At 35.2% G+C, this 6000-nt stretch overlaps 1 long non-coding RNA gene across 5 annotated transcripts in view; it reads left to right on the forward strand.

Moving 5' to 3' along the window:
- The window catches only part of LOC149033301 (uncharacterized), a 53967-nt gene extending 50001 nt beyond the window's left edge, over positions 1-3966 (forward strand). For 4 of the 5 annotated variants that reach the window (XR_016175743.1, XR_016175744.1, XR_016175741.1 and 1 more), the window contains one exon: positions 424-3966. This is a non-coding gene — a long non-coding RNA (uncharacterized LOC149033301). The remainder of the gene's footprint in view (positions 1-423) is intronic. The other variant, XR_016175742.1, reaches the window with a different exon arrangement.
- Positions 3967-6000: the final 2034 nt, after the last annotated feature.

Raw genomic sequence — 6000 nt, forward strand, 5'->3', positions numbered from 1 at the left:
ATGATTTGTTTTATCTCAAGACCCCCCCCCCTCTCAAATGTACAAAATCTATCAAATTTTCAATTGTTCGATCAAAAACACGTAACATATTTGTTTATATACTTTAAATGACAAAAAAATAAAATACATTAAAAAAAAAATCCGACAATTCGATATAACTAAGACGCAATTTAAAAATCTGACATTTCATCATATAAAAAAGAAATTATAGAACACGAGTGATACAAGATCTTAACATTTTTCAAATTTGAGATGGGGTTGGATGGGGGTTGAAAAGAATCGTCTGATAAAGAACACAAAGGCAAGAAAAAAAGAAGAAAAAGATGAAGGCGGAATACTCGTCTTTGAAATGGATCGAGCAAATGCATTTCTATTCCACCCACGCATCACAAAGACTTGGACGTCTGTTTTCGTTCTGTGCAGCTTCCGGACCGGACCAGACCGGATCGTCTTTCCGCTTGCGAACTACCCAATCAGAAAAAACAGAACGTTCTTCCCTTAGCACGGCTTGAATAGCTCTGACCAACCACCGTCTTCAAGTTTCTCGTTAAGGAAAAGTATTCTTTTTTTTTGTTCTTTTCTTTTCTTTTCTTTTTTTTTTTTTGTCAAGGTCACGTTTAGTCCCTATAATTTATCTCCCATTAGACATTAGGTTTAGTTTTTATCTGTTTCTTTAATTTTCTTTTTGTTGTTGTTCATAAATCGCAACGTTCAATCCTTTTTGATCTACAACAACATCATCTGTGCAAGATATTTCATATTTATTTATTATTTAATCAATATTATTTAATTAATGTCCATTTAAATATTACACGTCAATCTCTCATTAGATGGATATTTAAACGACTCAGTTAACTTACTGTTAAATGACACAAATTATATAATATTTTCATGATACATACTAGTAAAGTTTTATTTGTCGATCAAAGAGAAAATGAATTGTTATTTAATAATATTGCAAAGTTCGTTCTATCAAAATAATAATTTTCTAAAAATAGTGTAAATTACACTCTCGAGACTATTATCAATCATGTCTAAAACTGAATATATATATATGAAAAATGCTTAGCTTGTTGTCAGTTTGCAATAGTCGCATAAATTTTCACTTCTTTTTATTCTGTTCTTTTTTAGCCGAAAGAAATGGCAAGGATCTTCAGTTGGGGGTCCATCTTTGTAGGTTCCAGTGGGACATTTCGAGGGATCGAACGATTCCCGAACCTTCGGGGCGATTCCGTATTCTTCGAAGGTTCGGGTTTCTCATGGTGAGATAAGGGGGTTGCTTGGTATGAGGAATGGTAAGGGATGTGTGTAATTCGATCAGACCCTTCGCTTGAACGGCACTTTCCATTGGTAAGACGACCAGCTTTCTCTCTCTCTCTCTCTCTCTCTCTTTCTTTCTTTCTCTTTATCCCTTTCTCTCTCTCTCTCTCTCTCTCTCTCTCTCTCTCTCTTTCTCTTAACTTTTCTTCCTTTATCTTTTTCTCCTTTTTCACGTCAATTTTCCTCTACCATTCGCTTGTCCTTTCGCGTTTGCGAACGGCAAACGATCCAAAGACGTCGTAGACACGCTTAGTCTAGTTGAAGAAACCTTCAGATGATAAAGGGAAAAGGGCGAGACTCTTCTCTTTCTCTCGTTAACGAGAAATGTGAATCATAAGCCCGCATTTTACGTTACTAACGAATAATGTCATTTCGATTCTAACATAAGATGATACCATCTTTCGAAATAAATTATCAAGAGTTATATTTATAAATATAACTATATATATAAATTTTTAACCCTTCTATATAAACCCTTTTATTTATAAACGTATATATATATATATACATAATACATATATGCATAATAATAATAGATAGACATAGAAGCATGTTAACTTTTCGCATAAAAATCATTAATATATGAACCTTGTAATCGCCATACACAAACACACACACAAACAAACACACATACACACACTACATTATCTGACTGAACTAATTCACATAACGGTTTAGAATCATTCGTGCGTGATTATGTCATTTGCCGGATGGTCTCGATCACAACACGATTCTCGTTTTCACTCGTTTGCGGGATGAGGTGAGGTGAGTATAACAGGAAGAGGAAAAAAATGGGAGGAAAAGGTGATGGTATTGGTGATGCTGGGTGATGGTGTTAGAGAAGGTGGAGAGAAATTATGGTAGGTTGGAACAAAATAAAATGCTCACGGGCTTTTTCATGCTGTCCACTCTTTCTAGGTGTCGGAACGTGTCTATGTAGAAGGACGGGTTGCAGGCACACATCGTTCATTTTCAGCTACGGAAAACGGCATTTCGTGTGCTGCTGCTGCTGCTGCTGCTAGCAACCACAGACGATAGGGGTGGAGGGTGGGAAAGAAAAAAAAAATTGGAAAAAAGTGTCGGCGAACGAGGTACTTCCAAATTACGAATGCATAGATCGTTGAATAAATAATGAAAGGACAACGGGGGGATACGTTAGTATATGCATAGTATATAACATAAATGTATATATATGTATATATGTACTATATACGTATATGTGGTTCGATAGATCCGCTCGTACCCAATTGCTTCAACGACCACAGGATTATTTTTTTTTTGTTCATACTTTCTACACTTAAAAATTCTTTTGAATGATTTCGATCGATTAAAGTTAAAGTTGTATCATTGAACCATTTATAGAACATTATTATTACTCTTATGATGATATTAAAATCTAATATATACCTATATATGTGTGTGTACGTGTGATAAGTAAAAAGGAATTGAAATCTAAAAATCGATGAAAATGAAGAGAAGAAAAGATTGGTGAGATTCTAGAGTTGACTCTGATGTCACTGGGTTCGCATGCTATTATCGCGTGGCACGTCAATACCTACCAACCTATCTACCTAGCTAGCTAGCGAGCTAGCTAGGTAGCTTAGTTCCTGACAAAGAGGATGACGTACAAGGAAAGAAGGAGAAAAAGAGAAAGAGAAAGGGAAAGAGACAGACGAACCGACGTAAACTGAATGACGAGAAGATAGTAGCAGCGGGTGGTAGTTATGTTGTCGTTGGCTGCGTATGACAGCGACAGAACCGAAGGCCAACCACCCTCCTACTCCTTCTCCACTTCCTCTTCCTCCTCAAGCTTTTCCTCTACCACCACTTCCTCCACCTACTCTTTTGCCCCAGACTCAACTCAACTCAACTCAACTCAACTCAACTCAACCCTCCCTTCTTCTCTGCCACCCTTACTTACTCGAACGTCCGCTTCGAATCCCTTCCAACAACCCCTGCGTTCGGTCAAACTTCCCAGACTACCGAGGCGCACTCGACAATTACGATCAATTTCCTGCTCGTCGCACTCCCCCCTTTCCCTCATCTTTCCATCTTTCTCTCTCTCTCTCTCTCTCTCTCTCTCTTTCTGGCCCTTTCTATCGTATTTTTCTTACGGTGAAATTAAAAAAAAACAAAAAAAAACAAAAAAAAAACAAAAAAGAACATTAAGTAATATTTTATTTTCTACGACATTTCTAATTACTATGGACTTATCGCATCAAGATAATGATCGTATAAATAAAATAGATATAAGAAGGATTTGTTCATAAGAGCAAATATTATGTATGGTGTGTATCTATGTGTTATATTATTTCGGGGAGAAAGTATTTTCGTATTTTTCCCCCATAGGATTATCTTAAAATCGCATTAACCTGTGGATAATGTTTAATCGGATCTGACAATACTCGCCTTGCTTGCGTGAGTGCGTGCGTGCGTGCGTGTGTATTCGAAAAAAAAAAAAATATGACGTATTTCAGAGTAATTGGCAGACAAAAAAAAAAGAAGAACAAAAGAAATTGGACATATTTTCATTCATTCGAACAAAAAGTAGTTGTCCACGAATATTGGAGATAACACGCGCGAAAAGTGATAAGAACCGAGTGTCAGATTGATTAGGTAATTTTATCAAAAAAAAAAAAAAACAAACCAAATGGAAAGAAGAATTCAAATGAAGAATATTTTATACAGTTACACTTTATGAATGTTTATGTATTTAATTCTCTCTCTCTCTCTCTCTCTCTCTCTCTCTTTCTTTCTCACACACACACACACACACACGGACTATTTCTATTTCTTTCGTGAGTAAAATCTTTCTTTAAATTTAATGGTTAAAATTTGAAACGAAATGACAGGCTTCTATGCCATTTCTACGCCATTCTTTTTCCTTTATTTTTATTTTTTTTATTTTTTGAAAGCTTTCAATTAACTTTAAACGAATATATTAAAGGGCGTGGCAAAAGATTATCTCTCTCTCTCTCACTCTCTTTTTTATTTTATTTTTTAACTGTTCTTTTTCTCTCTCTTTTCCTTTCTTTTTTTTTTTTCTTTTTCCCGTCTTTCACGGAAACCAACCTGCTGTATTTCCTTCGCGACAGGCTGCTCCTTTCGTTGCTCCTGCTACCGAGAGTTCTTTTTTTTTTTACCTTCTTTCTCTCTCTCTTTGCTTTTTTCTTTTTTTTTTTACTTTTTCTTCTTTTTATTTTACTTTGTTTTTTTTTTTTTTCTTATTTCCTTCATCGAGCTACCCCGTACCTTCGCTTTTACCTCTTCGTTTCTTGGAAAGACACCTTGACAACGTGGAGAAGTAACGAGAGAAGAGAAAGAGAGAAAAAAAAAAAGAAAAAGAAAGAGAGAGAGAGAGAGAGAGAGAGACGGTAAGCTCACGGATATTATCGATCAGCTTCGGAACGATGATGTTTGAAGGGATAAAAATCGTCGAAAAGAGAGTCCAATGTCGTCTCGCTTGATATTGCAGCCCCATTAGTGATAATCACTTATATTATTTCTATATGTTCCTTTCTCCTATTCTCTTGAAAAAGTGTCCAATGTCTAACAACAATAATAATAATAATAATAATAATAATAATAATAAATAAAAGAAAGAAAAAAGTAATGATATACGAAAGTTTATATATTAAACGTAGTAATAATACGAAAATATAATATATAATAATTTTTTATTTAATAGTAATATCATGAAATACTTGATTTTGATGATTAAGGTTGCGTCAAGTATTCCGACGTTTCAATTTTTTATTTTTTTCTCTCTCTCTCTCTTTCTCTCTCTTTCTCTCTTTTTTTCTCTCTATTTCTCTTACGCACACTCTTTCGTCACGAAACTGTCCGCTTTTACGGATTTATCGAGGGGAATCGTGCGAGAGAGGGTTGCACGCGCCAACGACACAAATACGTGAATGCGAATGCGAATGCGAGAGCATGAGTATACATATATATACGTACATATATATATATATATATATATATATATATACATATACAGTTACGCAGTTATACGCAAAGAGAGGGTGACAGCGAGACGACGAACGAAAATTACAAGTCGGACCGGAAATGACGAGGCACCGGAAGTGCTCGTGGCGCTTCGCTTCCGTCGTTCTCGTTCGCGCGATCGAAAGCATGCTTCGAGGGAAAATCTATAGGGGGTGGAGGTATGGGAAGGGGTTGGGTGGTGATAGGGGGTCTAGGGGATGAGCTATCGAACCGGCTCGTTCGACGAGATAAAATCGAGATGGATAAAGGGTTAACGCGTTGAGTGTTCGGCGCAGGTATCATCACTCGACTATGCAAACTTCATTTTCAACGTTTTTCAAAAATATCCTGAAAATCAAAGACGACGATGAACGACGCGTTTTGCGTATCGCGTTATAAGGTATATCTTTTATTTACTTTTTTTCTCGTTTATTTTTTTTTTTTTTTTTTTTTTTTTAACAACGAGAACGTTATGTCGTTTATTACAAGTAATATGAAAAGAACAGAACAAACATTAAATATAAATATGGAAGTCGTATAAACTTATACATAAAAAAAAATTTTTTATATTAAAACAAGAAACAAACAAAATGATCTAAAACCACAAAAATGGTGTAATAATATAATTAATAGTAGAATACTAAAAAAAAAAAAAAAGGAAAAAGATATGTTTTCATTTAGGCGATTATGAAC

Source organism: Polistes dominula, unplaced genomic scaffold (assembly GCF_049000335.1).
Source record: "Polistes dominula isolate Pdom_NZ unplaced genomic scaffold, Pdom_raw_medaka contig_49, whole genome shotgun sequence".
Lineage (NCBI taxonomy): Eukaryota > Metazoa > Arthropoda > Insecta > Hymenoptera > Vespidae > Polistes > Polistes dominula.